This window comes from Mauremys reevesii, linkage group 16, assembly GCF_016161935.1.
Source record: "Mauremys reevesii isolate NIE-2019 linkage group 16, ASM1616193v1, whole genome shotgun sequence".
NCBI lineage: Eukaryota > Metazoa > Chordata > Testudines > Geoemydidae > Mauremys > Mauremys reevesii.
In genome coordinates, this window is record NC_052638.1 from 19,371,062 (window position 1) to 19,392,169 (window position 21,108).

At 41.0% G+C, this 21,108-nt stretch overlaps 2 long non-coding RNA genes across 12 annotated transcripts in view; one reads left to right on the forward strand and one right to left on the reverse strand.

Annotated features, from left to right (window-relative positions):
* The window catches only part of LOC120384634, a 122,454-nt gene that overhangs the window by 18,889 nt on the left and 82,457 nt on the right, over positions 1 to 21,108 (reverse strand). For all 10 annotated transcript variants that reach the window (XR_005588993.1, XR_005588997.1, XR_005588994.1 and 7 more), the window contains exons 2-3: positions 16,174 to 16,293; positions 4,248 to 4,359 (exon numbers count right to left, since the gene is read on the reverse strand). This is a non-coding gene — a long non-coding RNA (uncharacterized LOC120384634). The remainder of the gene's footprint in view (positions 1 to 4,247; positions 4,360 to 16,173; positions 16,294 to 21,108) is intronic.
* On the forward strand, positions 1,966 to 17,672 carry LOC120384635. 2 transcript variants are annotated; one of them, XR_005589004.1, is made up of 4 exons: positions 1,966 to 2,045; positions 5,614 to 5,763; positions 6,726 to 6,810; positions 16,916 to 17,672. It is a non-coding gene; the product is annotated as an uncharacterized LOC120384635 (long non-coding RNA). The 2 variants fall into 2 exon arrangements; XR_005589003.1 differs by having other exon boundaries at positions 1,991 to 2,134.

Sequence of the window (21,108 nt, forward strand, 5' to 3'; positions counted from 1 at the left end):
AAAATGGTTCTGTATGTGCCTTTTGGCTCCAAACTTTCACTTCAGTGGAAATTGTTTCTATTTATTTCCCAGTTCCCTTTATTCTGCTATCAATATCAGTTCTTTAGTCAGACTGTATGTTCTTGTACTATGGTCCTGATCCTGAAAGAGTTGAGCTCCCTCCCACTTATTTCCATGGGTGTTGAGGGTGCTTGGCATTTAACAGGATCTGGCCCCTTATGAACACTTAGTAATTATGATCCCTGTGGCATAGGTTTTTTTTAAAAAGGTAAACATTTGACAGGTACAACTGGGTACATTATTCAGACTAAGGGCTAAGTACCATATCCTAATGCAGATAAAACTTTGACTTTAATGGTGGTTTTGACGGCGTAAGGATCTGGCCCTACATTTTGGATTTTCCAACAGAACTGCTCTTTTTGCTTGTTTGTCAACACTTACTGACATGACGTGATCAGATATGTCTTGAGCAGCTGTAAGCAACATTACGTTTCTTGTCATAAACCATGAGACTCACCACAAAAAGCAGTGTCACATCCCAAAGATATTTCCTTTTAATTTAAAGCAACTATTTGAAATGAATAAAACATGATCAAATGTCAGACATTTTTACTGAAATCAAGAAATGTCACACCACCAGTTTTTGATTTCAATAAATGCTTTAAGTTAGTGGGAGCAGGGGAGGAGAAAGTCTTATTCCAGGTTGACAGTACAGATTTTATGATAAATTTCTTCCCTGCCATAAAGACTTTATGACTCAAAAGGTACAATACTTCATAAAATGAAGCATCTTCTTCTATCATAATAATTGTTAAGTTTTTCCTCAATGCTTATATGCCTCTAGCTTATTTTGTAATGATATAACACCTGTGAAACATTAAATCTGTGCTGTAACTGTAGCAGACAGTATAAGAAATGTCAGTTCTCATTAGCCTGCATATAAATCTGCCTTTGTGATAAGCAGGATAAAAGAAAGACAAGTGAAACACCAGGAACCCGGAGCATATGTTGTTCATGCAAAAAGGACATTCAACAATGTGCATCTTCTCATCATTTCCAAACTAGAGGGATGGAAAGAAAGAAAGAAAGAAAGAAGTTATCAAATTGTAGGAGGGTCTCATAATTGTTCGCTGACACAGCTGAACAGTCATAAAATATCATAAAGAGTAAATTAGTTGATAATGTAAAGCAGTAATTAGGATTTGGTGCAGGCTTGTGCTATTTACATATTTTAATGCTTTGATATTAACATGTCAACTTTAATAGTATGTAAATGAATTCCCTTGTGTGAGATTTATCCTGCTAGGCATTAGACATACATCCATTCCCTGCAATTGTAAATTTTCTTTCCTTCTCTATCCTTTTAGTGTGATTTTTCCTGACTCTCATACATGTTTTCTCTGCCATCTGTCTAGATTCAACTAAAGAAGTACATAACCCTAATGGATACACCAGCAGTAGCCCCGAGCTCCACATATCACTGAGCTATAAAGAATACATGCAAAAAAATACCCTCTTTGTGTCTAGAGGGAAGGTTAAATAAAATGAAGTTAATCAGCCAACCACTATTTCTGCCTGTTTCTAGATACCACTGATGCTTGCTAACTGCCTGATCAGACAGGTCTAAACTGCGGAACATGTACCACATCATTAGAGTGATGCCTCAGAAGAGCCACGTCATGTCCCAGAGGTGTTTTCAGGGGTGCAGGACACACAGTAAAACATCTTTATTTCACTGTTTTCCACCTTGCTTTATTCCTGATCCACCCTCCCTTGATATTGATTATGTATCAGTAAAGTTTGCATCCTTTAAAATTCAAACACTATTTCATTAGAAACATCCAATTTGTGGGCATTGGTAAAAATAAAAGATACAGTCTAACATCAGTTACTACCTAACTGTGCACAGCAGTTCAGTGATGGGAGTACCGCAGAACCCAGCACAATACAGTTATGGTTGCCTGGCAACCAACAGGAACCAGATCAAAAAGCAACAAAGGTGCAAATGAATAAATGGAAGTGACAGGGATAAGTGAAAGTATCAGGTGAGAGAGACCAAATTCAGTGCTAGAATGTCTGGCCAGATGCTTTCACCAAACGGGAAATTAAACGCTGAGCCAAAGTCAGCCCACAGGTAAGTTGGGCTGCAGGGGATGTAACTGAGAACTGGCTTTGAGCCAAGTGATTACATGCCAGACTCAAATGAAATATAAGGTAGAGTGGGCAAGCAAGCTGTTTTGGTGTAAATATGGATTAAAATGTAGCGCTATACTGTGCTGCTGCTCTTCCCAAAGAACAGGTCCGTAGACATAGGTGGAACTAAAACTCAACTGTTAGTGATCTCCCAGAGTATTCCAGGCTTACAGAACATTGTTAAGCAGTTGGAAACCAAGCATTCACGCACAGTGAATTTGAATGGCCATTGCTCAATCTTTCCATGTAATCCCATTCAGAAAGTCCCTAGTGGAGACACTGAAGGGTTTTCCTCTTTGCTTTGCACTGAAAAAGAATTTAAGTAATTTCTTTACCTTTTTTTATTTGCAAGACTCTTTTGTTATGACCAGGGCCATCCCTAGGGGGGTGCAGGGCCCGGGACATAGGTGCCAAGTTTCTAATCTGCCAGGGGGTGTTTCCCCCCAGCTCCACCCAGGCCCTGCCCCACTCCTAGGGTGTCCAGACAGCAAGTGTGAAAAATTGGGACAGGGGATGGGGGTGGGGGGCGCTAATAGGAGCCTATATAAGAAAAAGACCCAAAAATCAGGACTGTCCTTATAAATTCGGACATCTGGTCACCCTACCCACTCCACCCCTTCCCCCAAGGCCCAACTCCCGCCCTGCTCCTTCCCGCCCACCACTTCCTGCCCCCATCCCGCCTCTTCCTCTCCCAGTTCCACCCCCTCCCCCGAGCACACTGCATCCTCACCAGACATGCCAAACCTGTGAAAAAGATGCAGAAGTTGGGCTTGGTTTTGGCTTAATTGGCTTGTGAGTTGCTTGTTGGTTAATTTTTGGCCTGTAGCTTGTTGCTTCTTTTTTTTTTTGATTGGCTCCCGGCAAGCAGGGGCAAGAGGGGGAGAGAGTCAGGGGCGCATGGAGGGCCCACCACAGTCCCAGACTCCACGCCGGGGAATCTAGTCACAGAGAGAGTGTTGGAGTTCTTAGGGATTGGCTTGTTTTGGCCTGGTTTTGAAATGGGATTAGCTTGATTTTTGGCTTGTTGTGAAAGCTAGGGTGCTTATTTACCACATGAAAGCTGGCAACTGTGGCCCTCGCTCCTCCCTCCCCAGCACCTTCTGATGCCACAGCTGAAACGTCTGTTCCACGGTAGGTGCTGAGAGGGAGGAGGAGACGTTGACTGGAGGGGCCCACCGGTGGACAGGAGGCACTGGGGGGAGGGAGAGGTTCTGTAGGGGGGCTCCTCTTCGCCCCCAACTCCGCCCACCTGCCGCCTCCCCATTCACCTCCTCAACCCACTCACCTGCCTGCCTCATGCCTCACCTCCCTGCCCACCTCCTGCAGGGCCCCAAAGTGCCCCAAGGACAGTCACCCCAATTCTCTGTACCCTAGAGACAGCTCTGGTTATGACCCACAGCCAGCTTGAGGTATTAGATATTTGACACATAAGCAGACTTAGTATTGAAAAAAATGTCCATGTTAAGTGGACAGCACCACACTATTTTCCAATCATAGCAACTGGAATTACCACCACTGTATTTTAAAATGACCACATAACAGGATCATAGTAGCTACAGATGGAAAAAGACTGGGTAGATCATCAAAGTCCATCCCCTTGTAAAGTCTCTTGGAGTGTCCTGGTAATGGACATATTAAAGTGATATTATGGTATGATTATGGTCCTGATATATTTTACATATATGGGATGGATGCTCAGCTGGTGTAAGTCAGAATAGCTCATGTGATTTCTGTAGAGCTACACTGACTTATATCAGCTACGGACAGGACTCTGTTTCCTAAAACATATGCTGAAAATCCAACTAATATGAACTTTCCAGTACTTACTTTAATCCTCCCTATCACTAAGGAATACTTTAAAACAATGTGATCAAGCAGAGATTGATTAGCCAGAATTATGCTGACGTAATGTTAGGGCAGAAAGTTCCATGAGGTCATCTTCCTGAACAGATGGTCTAGAGATATTGGTTTTAACTGGCACACGGTTGAGTAAATAATGTTTAAGTTTTCTTTGTGTGCCTGGGGAGTGAACCAGATAGAGTTGAGTGAAATACCTGTGCCTCCTGCCCACATCATCTGCTGCTCCTAGGGTTTTCATTTCCTGCGCTGTTTGTGCTTTATCACACGGCTCACTGGTCAAGCAGTCTGTGCCCTTGGTTCAAGAAGCTTATATTGAAAGATAGAGAGAAATGTGCACTTAGTTTCAATTTGTAATTTATATATATTACACATGGTTTGTTCCTTACAGGCAAAATCATAGTCAAGAATGGAATGGGTATATTGCTGGATTTAGTTTTGCTCAGTCAGTACAGCAAATTTTATCTGTAATGATAAATGACCATCAAAGGATACAAATCTGCATGGTTCAATTTAACCCTGATTCAGTTTCCCTTAGGACTAAATGGCTATTTAAACATATTCAGATTTGAATTCTAAACAGATTAGTTCTGTTGATTGTCAGTAAACTTTTAAAAAGAATAATAAAAATGCTGAGTTCTTTAAACATGTGCATCTGCAAATTTGAAAGGACTGTCCTGGTCCTGCTCTATTATCTCTTTGTTCAGAATAAATTCAGAATAACCACTAACATGCAGTCAAACTTTACAAAAGATAATGTTTTTTGAAACACAGCTACGGTGATGGGATTTCTTCATTTTCTTTTAAATCCTTGACTATTATGAAGACATGTGAGACTAGTGTTGTAAACAGAAAGCCTTCCCCTCTTAGAATCAGCCTCTATTTATCTGACTCCTTCAGTAATACCAGGCTAGTGTCTGTGATATCACATTTGCTTTCACAGTAGCAATTTGGGATGTTTTATTGTCATTTAATATTTTAATGATTTATAGGTAAGAGAGTAGGTTGAGTTACTGGCAGTGAACAGCCCATATGAACCAATAAAATCCATTTCTGCTCAAGACCCCCACAAACCACAATACGCAATATGATATATTAAATACCAAAATAAATCACATGGATCAACATTATGATAAACTACTTCCTGAAAACTACTGAATAAATGTTAATCTTATATATTTTACAGCTAACGGTTTTGTCTGGTATTTTAAATATTTTTAAATGATCCAAAAATCTAGAGACCCATGCCTATCTATACATTATTACCCTTTGTGAACAAGAGCAAAATACACATGTAAGTCATATGTGCATTCAATTCACTCTTGGTAAAAAGTTACTATTCCACTCCACTGAACTCTCTAACAGCTGCTGACTGCTAGCACAGAATGTGTATTTCTAACTTTTAAAATAATGTATTTATAATTTTCATATTTCAGTCATCACTAATACCCTATTGCTGGTAATAACAAAGGTTACAAAAAGAAAATCATAAAGAGAAAATATTCTAATAGATATTACAGTTTTTCTTGATAAAATCCGCAAGTCACTTTCTGCTCTATCCAGAAGAAAAAGAAAAAATATCCAAGTCCAAGAAAAGAAAAGAAAAAATATACAGTCTGGCTGAACAGATTGAAAGCAGGCTGCTGAAGTTCCAATGGGAAGAAGATGCCAAAACGCCTATCATCAGAAACAGTCAAATATGGCACAAGCTAGGTAGGATTTTATTGAGGGAAAAAATGGTAAGGGGGACATTAAAAAAAGTCATCTGAAATAGTGTCTTTGATTGGAGAATTGCAGGGATCTATTTAATGTTTATTAATGAAGTTGGCCAAATACTATTTGTGAAAGTAAACATAACTTGAATCTAAGCTTTTTCAGCGGGAGAATAATGAATAATACACTTCCAATACAAGTTCATTAAGTTTAAGGAATTCACAAACAGTTTGATGAATACTGGGAATATATCCGAATATTCACAAATATGGCTACACAAATAGCAGCAAATTGAATCCAAGTCATTTATTCATAAGTTTATTTACAAATCTGTTTTTTAAATATTTGACCAGCTCTATTAATAGAAGACAAGCAGGTTCACTTTCCCTCCTGATACAAATAAAGGGAGAATGGAAGTAAAAGACTAATTTCCCATAAGTCTCTGATCTTACCCATTGAGAGGTATCTTTATAAACAGGACAGAGTGGTTTGGGAGCCTGGGTAGCTTTCTTACTTGGGTTGGTCAGCCAGGCATGAAAGTGTCTTCTACAATATGCTAAAAGATTCTGCACAAAAGACAATCACATAATCTGGACAGCAAATAGCATTTCTAACTGGGTAAAAAAATAAAGCATCAATATTCCACTAGACTTTAATGATGGAGTAAGATAATATTCAGCATGAGTAAGAGTATCAGAATCTGGCCGTGCATGAAATATGAAGTGTTCAAATGTATTCCACAATCTGCACTGTTCACAAAGCAAACTCCATATGGAACAAATGTTTATTCAAACAATTCAAGAAAAAGTCAGGTGTAGGTTATGTTACAGGACTGGGTACCAGAAGATCTGGATTCTGTACCCAGTTCTGCAATAGACTTCCTATGTGAATTTGGGAAAGTCACTTAAATCTCTCTGTCTTGCAGCTGAAATGTAGATAACTAATTCTTTGCTATCTCACAGGGGTATCACAAAGCTTCAGTCATTAATGTTTCTAAAAACACTGAAATCCTTGGAAGGAAGGTGCTGTAGTATAAACCAATTCTGGGTAATTATCCTATTCATTTCCAGTTTAACTTTTATTTCATCCATCAAGTGAGTGTTTCACTTTACTCAGCTCACAGCTGTTACAGTCTGTCTGATTTCAATAAATTAACTTTTACTTAAAAACATTAGTTTTCTTAATGCAACGATATAAGGTCATATATTGTTCAAGTAAATTAGACAAATTGCACAAATGGATCTCTCAGCATAATGAAACTTACCATCAAAGCAACCTGTATTAGAATTAATAATTAATTACTTATTGAAACAGACAGTATGACTGAGTAAACTTGTGTTTGGGTTATGCATCCCAATGACAAAACAGAGAAATACCCTGCCCATTACAAATACGCAGAGTAGATCACGGTGATTTTATCAAAGAGCTTAAAAGATTATTGCTTATATTTTTTGATATGGACAAGTGCAAGGAAAGCTGCGTACATAATTATGTGTCAAACCACACATGTAATTACTGTAACTGAACATTCAATGTGTGGGTATGAGTGGTAGGATTTGTAGGTGCAGCACCTAAAAAGTGGCTGCAGAAATGGCATCAAAGGATCCCACTTTTATTGTCACTCAATAATGCCTATATCAATTTTGCTGAGGCTATACATAAAGAGCAGGTTTTATTTTCAAAGGACAGCCCTGCAGGCTAAGTTTGGGATCTGAAGGCCAAGTTATGCTGTTTCTGGGTTGTGCATTATCAATAAAGATTCTGCTGTTTGAATGTAGTTAGCATCCAGCTCATTCTTCAATGGTGATATTGGCTCTGCTTAGCTAACATGAGTGCAAAGGAATAAAAACATCTTCTTGTCATTGAATCAAGTAGGATTCTGACTGCATACAGCGAGCAGTTCAACTGACACAGATGGTGCCATTTTTACATCATCACTATTTTGAATATTACATGGAGAGTTTTCATACAAAAAGGAGAAAGAAGAAACATTGCAGATTTTCCTGTATAATTTATACTACAACTTAAGCCAACATTTTCAAATCTGGGAGCCTAACATTAGGGTTTTACATAAAAGAGGCATGATTTTCATAGATGAGCACTTGTAGCATGGGCTGAAAGGAGATGCAGGTGCTCCACACCTCTAAAAATTAGTCCCTTTAATTTTAATGACTAAATATGTAGTGTGGCAAAGTTCCTCCTCTCCTCTAGTAGGTCCTGCGCTTATTGGCGGATTTCTTCCCCTCAGTGGTTTTCCCCTTGGATGAAACCCATAGATTGGATCAACTACTCCTATGTCTGATTAGGAGTAGCGGGGGCTAGGGGAACCCAGGCCCCCCTCTCTCTCGGTCCAGCCCAGGCCCTGTGATTGCAGTCAGTCTCTCTAGTGTGCTACTTGTAAACTGCGCTTGACCGCTAGCAGCTCCCTCCCCTTTTCCCCATCCCTCACCACAGGATCCTCCTGGTGTCTGATGCTGCTTGATTGTATGGTGTTTTCCTCATCCCCCAGTAGTACCCCCCTCAGTTCTTAGTTCCTGTGTCTCTTGCTCCTCCCAGCTCCTCATGCCTTTTCTTCTCTCTCCTCCTCCTCCCTAGACTGGAGCTCTCTTTTATACCAGGTGCCTTGCCCTGAGCCTGCTGTGATTGGCTGCAGGTGCTCCAATCAATGTAGCTCTCTCCGGTACCTCTAGAAAGTTTCTTATTTGCCCAGGGTGCTTGTTAGCCTGGAGCAACTGCCATTTTGGTTCCCATGGTACTAGGATTTTGCTAGCCTGGAGCTAAACATACTGCTCTCAGTACCTTCCTCTGTGCATCCATCCTTGCTCCATCACAGTAGTTAAGACCAAACTTTGGTTTTCACTGGGATCCCACTGGGCACATTCAGATTGAGGATAAATTGGCAGACACTGGGAATATGGAATGACCTTGAGCTCGTGCCCTGAGGATTTGTTCACAATGGTTCATGTCATAGCTCTAGTAAGAAACAAGCAGCTCTCAGATAAATTTCAGACTTTTTAAAAATAAAGATGTTTCATGTAATGTTGATGGAGATAAAAAAAAGTCTGACAATAATTATTTCTTCTATTGAATGTAGGGTATTTTCCCACCTGAGCATTCCCAGGACTACTGAAAAGGAAGTATTGTACTTGTCTTGATGCCATAATTGTAGGGCTTGTTACTGAATATATAATACAAAGCTTCCCCTTGTGTCGTCCGTCTTCTAGGGCTTGGTATTGGTGATAGCTTTACAGGATTGAAATGAGGCACATCTGAAATGGCTGTAGCCACTAACACTTAGAAAACAGCCAATATGTTTTTGGCATCTCAGCAGAAAGATTGCTGTTATTTTGGCTAGTTGCTGTCAGATAGATAATAAAGGGTGCTGTTGGGAATCTCTATCCGCTCCCTACACAACATCCTGTTTCATATAACAGGGCCAAAATCTCTGTGTAGTGGTGGAGACAATTTTAATGTTTTTCTAAGTAAATCCAACCAAGTGCTAGATTAGCATTTTTACATTCCCCTAACCACTGATGCATAACCTCAGTGTGGACAGCTGTTTGGAATTCTAGGCTGGATACCCAACACTCAGCAAACACATTTGATGCTCAGACGTGGTCTCTTGGCAGCTTGAACTCATGTCCATGTGTTCAGATGGCATCATGCCCATTCATAAGTTAGTCAGACTGTTTCATTTGGGTTAGCTGGCAAGTGATCATGAGTTTGGATGTGCAGCCAGCTACACACCATACAAATGCCATCTCCACTACTATAAGTCCCTCTTCTGAGAAAGCACTGCCATGTTTGGTGTTATATGTATTTTTATACTTGGTTTCACTCACTGACATGTATGTGGGGAAAAAAAACTAGAGTGGAGGAAAGGCAGTAACTAACAAAGTTAACGTAACACTTTAACCAAGAACTGGTCCCATAGCTGAAACAAAACCCCAGAATGGTACCTTGTGTTCTCATATAAGGAAGATGCAAAATAAATAAATAAATAAATAAATAAATAAATAATTTTAAAAAATCTTTGCATACAGAGGTTGTAGATGAGAAATAGCCTGGAATGTGTGAAGCACAGGTGAAAAGTAACAGAGAATCTGAATCTTATCTCATATAATTATTGTACTATTTTAATTAAGCTATGATTAAGCACTGCAATATTGAGTATTTTGGCAGCATAACAAATTAGTATTAAAATTATTTTAAAGTTTGTATGAAAGTTATTATTGGTATCATACACACTTTACACTTACCCCCGCCCCCCAAAGATCTCAAGACAGCAAATTTGAAATGTTAAATAACAACAAAATTCTTATAGGAAGCTAGCAGATTAAATAAATGAATGTGATATTATGGAGCAACAGTAGCTGCCCAAAGTTAAGATTACAAATGACACACCTCCTGACATACTTCCCTGAACACACCTCCAAAATCCACACACACACACACACACACACAAAAAGTCATATTGAACTCTGAACTCACATTGGTAGGTTGGATCTGGGATCAAAAAAGGTATTTTTGTTTTTTGGTTTTTTTTAACCCAACATGGAGAAGGGGACCTCCAATTGTAAGCTCGGCCTCTAAGAAAGTGAGTCCAAGAGCGGAGGGCATTACAGGGAGAGCCAATTTGGCTGTGCACCATATTTGTGCTCTGGATTTTTGCACTGGCTGGGTACTGAAGTCGTCCCCAACATAAGTCTGACTGGACCCAGGAATGCTCTAATTTATATTGCCTGTAATGGTTCCACAGACGCATCCCAGAATAGCTGGAGTGCACTGAACTCCAGCCATGTCCCCATGTGCTCCCAGTATTTTCCCCATCAGCCGAGTCCTTTTATAAGGCCTATTAACAGAGTCTTGAAAACTTTGCACACAATCAGGAAATCACAAGACAATATCTTGATCACTTATTTCTGAGATTGTGGTTACTCTTTATGTTGCAAAAATTACTTAATACTTCTGCTCTCTACCTCCAGCACACTGCAGTGCTTCACATTCCTTATCATTCAGTAGAGGAATGGACCATAGTGTTTTCACAGAATCACAGAAATGTAGGATTGGAAGGAATACTGAGAAGTCATCAAATCCAGACCCCTGCACTGAGGCAGGACCAAGTACAATTAAACCGTCCCTGACAGGTGTTTTTGCAACCTGTTCTTAAAAACCTTCAGTGATGGGTTGGACTAGATGACCTCCTGAGTCTCTTCCAACCCTAATCTTCTATGATTCTATGGGGATTCCACAACCTCCCTTGGAAGCCTATCCCAGAACCTAACTATCCTTAGAAAGTTAGAAAGTTTTTCCTAAGATCTAACCTAAATCTCTCTTGCTGCAGATTAAGTCCATTACTTCTTGTCCTTCCTTCAGTAGACATTGAGAACAGTTGATCATAATCCTCTTTATAACAGGCCTTAAAGTATTTGGAGCCTACCATCAAGTCCTCCCTCAGTCTTCTTTTCTCCTGACTAAACTTGCCCAGTTTTTTAAACCTTTCCTCATAGGTCACGTTTTCTAAACCTTTTCTCTCTCCTCTGGATTCTCTTCAGTTTGTTCACATCTTTCCTAAAGTGTGGTGCCCAAAACTGAACACAATTCTCCATCTGACTCCTCACCAATGCTGAGCAGAGTGGAACAATCACCTCCTGTGTCTCACATATGACACTCCTGCGATTACATCCCAGAATTATATTATTGCCACTGCATTACATTGTTGACTCATATTTGATTTGTAATCTATTACAAATCCTCAACCTTTTTCTGCAGTTCCTACACCTTACCAAAAACAATCAGGAGTCCGGTGGCAGCTTAAAGACTAACAGATTTATTTGGGCATAAGCTTTCGTGGGTAAAAAACACACTTCTTCAGATGCATGGTGCATGGTGCATCTGAAGAAGTGGGTTTTTTACCCACGAAAGCTTATGCCCAAATAAATCTGTTAGTCTTTAAGCTGCCACTGGACTCCTCGTTGTTTTTGTGGATACAGACTAACACGGCTACCCCTCTGATACTTAAGAACATAAGAATGGCCATGCTGGGTCAGACCAAAGGTCCATCAAGCCCAGTATCCTGTCCTCTGACAGTGGACAATGGCAGGTGCCCCAGAGGGAATGAACAGACAGGTTATCATCAAGTGATCCATGCCCTGTTACCCAATCCCAGCTTCTGGCAAACAGAGGCTAGGGACACCATTCCTGCCCATCCTGGCTAATAGCCATTGATAGACCTATCTTCCATGAATCTATCTAGCTCCCTTTTGAACCCCATTATAGTATTAGCCTTCACAACACCCTCTGGCAAGGAGTTCCAGAGGCTGACTGTGTTATGTGAAAAAATACTTTGTGTTTATTTTAAACCTGCTACCTATTAATTTCATTTGGTGGCCTCTTGTTCTTGTATTATGAGAAGTAAATAACACTTCCTTATTTACTTTCTCTTTACCAGTCATAATTTATAGACCTCTATAATATACCCTTGTAGTCACCTCTTTTCCAAGCTGAAAAGTCCCAGTCTTATTAATCTCTCATAGAATCATAGATGATTAGGGTTGGAAGGGACCTCAGAAGGTCATCTAGTCCAACAGGCCAATGCTCAAACCACTGAGCTATCCCTCCCCAGTCCTTTCATATCCCTCCCCAGTCCTTTCCTCATACAGAAGACATTCTATACTCTTAATCATTTTTGTTGCCCTTTTCTGAACCTTTTCCAATTCCAATATATCTGAGATGGGACGACCACATCTGCACAAGGTGTATTCAAGGTGTGAGCATACCATGGATTTATATAGAAGCAATATGATATTTTCTGTCTTAAATATCATATTGCCTCTGTATAAATCCATGGTACACCCACACCACTTTACAATTTACCAGTTATTCCCCATTTTGTAGCTGTGCATCTGATTTTTCCTTCCTAAGTGAAAGTACTTTGCACTTGTCTTTATTACATAATTTCATATTTTGCTTGGATGGTTCTCTTCATTGTGGTTTGTGTTCATTGACATGACATTTTGCATGTCCAGTGATTTAAATTGCCTTCCTTTTCCATTTAAATTAGTTATTTGTGGGAGAATGTAGCATAAAGAGATGGACCTACAGAAACATCTATGGTCATTCTAATGTCTTGTGGAATCGAGATCCACAGCCATGGCCAGAGAAAACCCAGTGTCCAGACATGTTTCCCCTGAGCACAGATAATTCCACCATCCCTCATTAATGCAGCTGCCATTGTCAGGAGACAGAGAAATCTCATCTACTCTTTCACTGTTTCAGTTGTAGTCTTGTCAACAACATAAAGTAGTTCCCTCCCAATACTTACTGTTCTTCCTAAGCAGACAGAATAATGATTATTATGACACTTTGACATCTGTATTTTAACATTTCTCTTTCATAAGTGTAAGTGGTTTCTTTGAGCATAAAATGATATATTTCTACTTAGCTACATTAGCCATGTACAGAAACAGCAACAAAATTAGCTTGACTAACATGTTATCCTTGCCGTTCAGTTTCCTATTTTGCTGTCAGCTTTTGGGTCAAATGACAGGAAAGCCTTTAGTTCAATTTATTGTAGATCCTTGTAATAAATCTTCATTCATGTGTTTGTTCATTGAAAAAAAAAATTCTTCTTCTGAGCCCATCTGGATATGCCTACCATGCACCATTCAAAAGTCCATCCTCTCGAGGCATCAAAAGTCCGGTTATTTTCCAACTCTTGGCCAATTGACACTACTGATAGTTTATGTACACTTCTTACTAGGAGACCACACCCTGCCTCTGCATTCAATGCTTTTACAAAGCCATGGCATTTGTCTACACTATGGTTTCTTCCCAACGTTTGCTACAAGTTAGCTCCACCAGCATTAATAGTAGTAAGAGTGCAGCGTAGGTCAGCTACTAGTGTTTTAACCTATGTTATCTAGCCCTGGTCAGCACATAGCCAGAAGACACAGTCACTAGCAATTCTAGTGCACTGATTGTAGCAACAGTGGAAAAATTTAGGAAATAAAGTTTGATTTTAAACACCTCCCCTAAAGGGTGCAGGGTGCTTTGGGCTGGGTGTTTTCTCTTGATTGCCTCTTTGTAGTTCTTTCTTCTGTTATTGATAGAACTAGACTTTTCCCCCCACACACACACACTACCGATGGAATTTGATTATTTTTACAATACAGTAAGACAAGAATAACATCGCTTGCATCAATATTGATTATGTGAAAAGTGCAGCTCTGGACACTGAAATGTAAAATATGACAATATGCTGGACCACAACAGACATATAATTATGCCCCTTTATTTGACACATCCTCAGCTACTCTTTATTTAAAATTCCTCAGTGGTGATTTCTTTGGGAAAAGTACTTAAATATGACCTGCTATTCAGGTCATATTTAGTTTTATAATTGTCCTAAAATTTCAGTTGCACATCCATTTAAAAGGTAGTTTCATTTAAAAATAGTATTGAAATAGTGGAAATGAAGGGATTTTTTCTATAAACCTTACAGTTTAGGGAAAGATACAAAAGCCTTTCAATAGCAGTTGGGTTGGAACTGGGCAAATATACATGAGTATGCTGCACTCAAACTTTTTGCCATTGCCAGTGGAAAAGAAAGGAAAAGGAGAGAAATATAGCAGAGAAAGAGAACAGATGGATGGTAGGGACGATTTTTTAATCAGCTCTCTTTTTCGTACCATCATTATTTTTCCCCTGTTCAGTCAATGATCTAAAATATTGTACTTTTCAAGGCAAAGTAATGTATAATGGTTTGCAACATAATATGTAATATCAGTGCAGCAGCTAGGGTCAAACTCATTCAGCTAGGAACAGGATCTGAATGTGAACAGTGTCGGCCAAACTTACTGACCCTCCAAGCTGCATATGACAATCTTCAAAAGTTTGAGAGCTGGGGCGCACCCCTCAGGGCTTGGGGCTTCTGCCCCGCAGGAGGCACCTGCTGGGGCTTGGGGCTTCAGCCCCACTCTTGCTGAAGCCCTGAGACCTGGTAGGTGTGCCCCATGGGGCTGAGGTCCTGAGACCCACCTCCCCACTGGGCAGAACCCCCTGCCCCACCACCCCATGCAAGGCAAAGGTCCTGAGTTCTCCCCCTCCCCACAAGTCTGGTAGGCAGAGAAGAGCGGGGGGTGTGGTGGGCTCCCCGAGCCACACTAACTGTAAGGCCTGGTCTACACTGGGGGGGGTTCGAACTAAGGTACGCAAGTTCAGCTACGCTACTCGAAGTACCTTAGTTCGAACTACTTACCCGTCCTCACGCCGCGGAATCGAAGTCCGCGGCTCCCCCGTCGACTCCGCCACCGCCGTTCGCGGTGGTGGAGTTCCGGAGTCGACGGGAGCGCGTTCGGAGTTTGATGTATCGCGTCTAGATGAGACGCGATATATTGAACTCCGAGAAGTCGATCGCTACCCGCCGACCCGGGCGGGTAGTATGGACGTACCCTAAAAGAACTGCATGCGGCTCGTAAGCCACAAGTTTGGCCACCCCGGTCTATAACATTGTTCCTCGATCTGTCATGAAAGATTCCCAGGTCTTACAAGGGAAGGGAAGTCTCTAGTGCCAGGAAGAGCAGAAGGCCAGCTTTGGGGGATTCTTTTTTAGATTTCACTTCAGAGATTGTCTGGACTGATCAGTGAGAGTGGCTTGCAGAAAATTAAGCGGTTGCTGAGGCACCTGTATTTGCTTCACTTTACCTTTCTCAGCAATGAATGGTATGATGTGAAAATTGTCCTGAAGCAACATAATATAAGTATTACGGGAAATGTTTTAAATTGAGCTAATTAACTCCATGGGACCCAGCATTTTCCCACTGAAAGTGCTTTCCGTCTAGAACCTTCCATCACAAATGTCATAGATAATGATATGTGGTATAATTTAGAAAAAAAGAAAGCTAATCTAAAGGCTCCATAGTGAGAGACAAGTAAAGAAAATTATAAGTTTCATTTTCTTGTTGTTGTGACTGAGATTTGGAGGAAATAAGTCTCCCCAATTCCTTTAAATGAAGAACTTCCAGTAGAGAACTGCAGTCCCTTAACCCCTTTTCTGCCTTACGGATGTTTGAAGCTTGATCAAAAAGGTGACATTTGCTGGCCCCATATTCCTACATCTCTGTATTCCATGAAAAAAAAAATCAATAGAATTTCACACAGCCATGTGGTCCCAAGCACTGGTAATGCACAAGGGTTTAAAACAGGAGCAGGGATAAATGTTGAACCTAGGCAAACTTGCTCTGACTACTAAAATGTAAATCATCCACAAGGATCAGAAAAAAATAGATCCTTTCAAAAAACAAAGGAACATCAATTTAAAAGAATAAAAACAGGCCAAGAGGGTTGTGATCCTTTATTTGGAATTTCTGGTCCATGATCAACATGAAAACTAAAAAAATTATTACTTACCATGGTCTTCAAAATTCTCCCGGGATGGGCATATTTCCTCTGCTTCTGGCAGTTAACTATCACAACTCATTCTTGCAGCAAGTGATGCACTGGCCAGATCTTGGAAGAGAAATATAGCCCCTATGGAAATGAAATGGATCAGGAAATTAGGGTTCATATCTGTCATGGACAAATTCATATTGTCATCATAGGACAAATACCAGCCCTCTATTAGGATATGGTCCTCATTCTTTAAGCATTTCAGTCAACACTTTGTTAATGGTGGGCTTCCAGCGGAATTAATATAATTTATATTTGAGTAATGTAATGTTTCATAAAATGATCTCAGATACACTCCACATTAGAGTCTGATTCAGCAAGCTGCTGAGTACTCTCAGGTCCTACTTACCTCAGCGGGAATTGAGTATGCTCAGCACCGCATAGGTGCTCCACAACACTAAGCCCTTACTGGGTAAGGGTATGAAAACATTGAAATCATATGGGTTGTAAACATTTTATCCCACTGTGAGCAGTTACCTACTCAAGTAGACCTAATGAAGTCACTGGGTTTGCTTTTGTGAATAGCTACTTACTTAAAGGGAGTAACAGGTTCACAATTCAGCCCTACATGAGTACATCTATTCTTTTCCTTCATCTTCCACTGATTAAGAAAATATAATAAATATACATAATACTAAACATAATACAAATATTTTTGTTCTCTTTTCTTCTGTTTCATGGATTAATTATCTTTTCTTTTTAGTTTATTCTTTCAGGTTCTTCCCTGGTTATTATTTCAAGTTTCCTTACTGTGGACATGAAAATGAAAATGAGCTTCTTGAGAGAAAATTGGCCAATGTTACACTATACAGAGAATTACAATTTCACTTCTCCAACACTGAACTTTAATATTCTGACTTTGGTGGGAGTGTTCTGATTACTACAATATATTGACTGTATTCGTGTCTCCCTCATGCTAGCTGTAACCTTCTGTGGGGTGTCGGTTTAAAAATAAGACAACTAAACTTAACACACAGTAACTTTGTTTTGGACAGAAAATAAGTCCTAGGATTCCACTATGATACTTATTCACATTGGGTGAAATTCTGGTCCCACTGAAGTCAATGAAATATTCCCATTTATATCAATGGGGTAGGATTTCACCCAGTGAGTGGTACCTTACTTGACAAGTGGCTTCACTAACTTCAGTGGAATTATTTAGGATTATGATATAATTCCACAGGACTAAAAGTAGCACAATCTAGCTCCAACTGAAATATAAAGCATTCAGATGTAACTTCAACCTTTCAACTTGAAATACAAAATTCTGAAGTTAACCTGAGATGCACTTAAAACCAAGGTTTCTCTTAAGATTCAGAAGTATGAGTAAGAGATAAATAGTGGAAGTGATTTTGTTACATTAATTATTTTAACAGATAATTTCTTATGGCAAACTGTTTAATATTGTATGTTTTAACCAGAGGACACTACTGAAAAAAAACTTATAACTATATGTTTAAACATCCCAATTCTATTCAGAAATGTTTCTTTAATACTTTTAAATTTCTTACATCTTGCTTATTTATTGATCTTTGATAGTTATAGTTGCTTAATATACTTTTTGTTAAAAAAATAAAGGACTTCACCACATGCCTGCTCATAATTTTGCACAGTATATTGGATAAAAGGCAGAAAACAGAATCATATTTCTATTTCACCTTTTGTTCCTGTAGATAAAAAAACACTTCATGCATATTATCAAAAGTAATTGAAATCATGAGATAAAATTAAAAGGAAAAAATCCTACAGCTCTAATAGAGAAGGAGATTTTTCTCTGTTATGCAAAATCCTGACAAATTCTCAGTCAAACTATGTAACTTGAGCAATTGATTTGTGAGATAAAGGAAGATACTCTAATTCATGGCGTCTGCTGCTTTCAATTCTCACATCAATGGGCTACATTGCACCCTAGGCATATCCCTGTGCAAAAGGTGAAGGACAATGACATCATCTCAGGGGTAGCCCTGGGAAGCATTGTGCTCAGAGACAAGACATAATATCCTTCCTGCTTCCCCCTTGCTCCAGGTGAGAGGAAGATGATTAGGGATTGGGGGAGACATAATTTGCTGCTGGCCTATGATAAAAATCTACAAAAAGGTGTAAACAGCGAGAGGGACATGGAATTACATAGCATAGTTCAAAGTGGTATAATTAGGAGCCAACAGAGAAATAGTTAAGATGTCTACCAGAAAAGAATTAGGAAAACTGAGATCTACTAGACTGTCCAATAGCCTCGAGAATCCTGACCCAGACCAGGAGCAGCTGGGAAGCTGTTACAAATCACCAGCTATTAGGTGACCTATATGAAAAAAAGTAGTAGTTTCAGTACAGTTTCTGGTGGGAAAATGTCCAGATCCCAAAAATCACAGTCACAACTGTCATTAACTGGGGCCATCTTTGCAGTCTCCAATGGTCATGGAGATTGCACTACCCTGTCTCCCAGTGTGCTCTCTCCAGATTGGGAATGAAGCACCCTGATGGAGCAGAGTGTGTGTGTGGGGGGGGGGGGGGACCTGCCCTGTTCCTATTCTGCAGCAAAGCAGAAGGCGCCAGTCTGTAGCGCTGTCAGGCTGCCATTTAGAAATGTGGGCACTTTCAACATTTAAGATGTACACATTTTCAGACTACAGATTATTCTTTCAAATTCACTGACTGCACATTCCATTTGCAGGATGCAGGAGCCAAGCCAGCATCCTCACTTGCCTTCCTCATGAGGGAGCTGAGCTGGACGATAGTTTACTGGACTGAAATCTCTGATTGTACCAATATTTCATTTTGCCTTAACTGCCATTCCACAAACCAGACTGGAGTGACTGTAATGGTGTGTGACTTTGGCACTGTAACGCAGCTAGTTGGAAAATGGGAGGCGGGAAATACACAAATTATGTTACAATTTTTCTCCTTTTTTTTTAATTTGGTTGTTTTGATTAAAATTTAAACAGAGTTTGTGATGAAAACATGAACTCTCATATAATTTCGACCAGCTCTAATGAAAGTGAGCCAGATTCTCTTCTTGGATCTGGTGGCTACTTTCTACTTCTGAGACATTGCAAAGAAGCCCAGATTTGGCCATAACTGGCCACCTGACAATTTTCCTAATCCTCTGGGGTCAGGGGGAGCTTTCAGCGGACATAGTACTGGAAAAGCCAGCTCCTACAACTGCCTAGCCCAGTAGAGGGGCATGTAGGAGTGGGGATATCTTGGGGGAAGGACAGAGCTCCACTCTGCTTTATCAATTCTTAGATGAAATAAACTACAGCAACTCCTGGGCCGCTCAAATATGTGGCTGGGACTAGAACAGCCATGGCTTCAGAATCAGGGAGTCATAACCCATTCCCTGATGAATCCTCTTACCCCTGCACTGGGCAGATCTTATTACAGGAGTGAATCTTTCTCAGGATCTCCCAAGACCTGCATTTACACCACTTTGCCTCTGCAAACTGCCATCATAACTCTACCATAATGAGTAACACTGTACTCCTGGGGGAATTCTGTGCTACTGCGCATGCACAGAATTTATGTCCCCCTCAGATTTCTTTGCTTCCCCGCAGGAAAGTGACTTTCTGATGGGGAAGCAAAGGGAAGCCACAAGAGTGGTCATGCAACCCTCCCCAGCAGTATGTTTTAGGTGCCCAGGGCAGCCAGCAGAGAGAGAAATCCCTGTGGGCAGGAGGCGGAACTGGAGACGACCTGGCTGGTGGCTCCTACCCTGTGCTGAGCTCAGCTGCTAGTCTGGGCTGGGCTAGCCAGGAGGGGACTTCCTCTTCCCCTGCACGGCATTTGGGGCCAGGTCAGACCCACCCTCAGATTTCTCCCCCGGGCTGCAAGAACTCTGCAAACTCCCCCCGACCATGCTTCCTTCAACCATCATTCCTCAGCTGCAGGTGGAAGGGTCCCTGTACAGGGAGCTGCTCCCCCATCTGCCCAACCCCCATGCATCCAGATCCCCTCATACCCAGATCCTCCTGCTGAGCCTCACCCCACCACACACATTCAGAACCCCGACAAGCTGACAAGCCTCTGCACCTGGACCACCCCGACAAACCATCCACACCCAGATCCCCACCCCACCAAGCCCCAACCAGTTGCACCTGGATCCCCAACCCACTAAGACCTGCTTCCCCAGCATTTGGACCCCGCACTGCCCCTCCTGACTCCCCTGCCTAGTTCTATCCTCCCCATGCTGACCCCCAACCACCTTCACCTGGACCCCCCTGCAGAGTCTCATTACCATTGCACCCAGAACCCCCCCCAAGTCCCGGTGCATCCAGATCCCCCCTGCACCCGGATCCCCCACTGAGCTGCTTGTACCCAGATTCCCCCATCCAGAACTCTCTACCCACACATGGATCCCCCCACACTAAGCCCCTTCACGCTTGGTTCCTGCCTCGCTGAGCCTACCTGGTGTACCTGGCATGGAGGGGCAGGGCCCTGGGGTGTTTCTGGAGTAGGCCCCATCCTTGCACTGTGTCAGGGTTGGGTGCAGCCTCATTTCTGAGTCAGTGTCTGGGATGGGAGGAGCTGCACAGTCATCTCCCACCTCTGTGAAGCCAGTGGCCTGTGCTCCCCAGTGCCATGTTGGAGCCTCCACATTTATTTGACAAATAAAATATGCAGAATTTTGCAGAATTTTAAAATATTGTGTGCAGAATTTTAATTTTTGGTTTAGAATTTTTTTTTCATGCAGAATGTCCTTAGGAGTAACTTTGCCCCTGATTTTACAAGACAGAGGCCAGAGGTCTGTGAACCATTTATGCGGACATCTACCACCAAAAAACATGCAAATCTGATGTGTGCCCAAGTGGGATGAACACATATGCCTGTATATGAACAAACCTGATTTGTATGGGCACTCACATACTCAGATATATGCAAGTGTGCATACGAAACAGATGT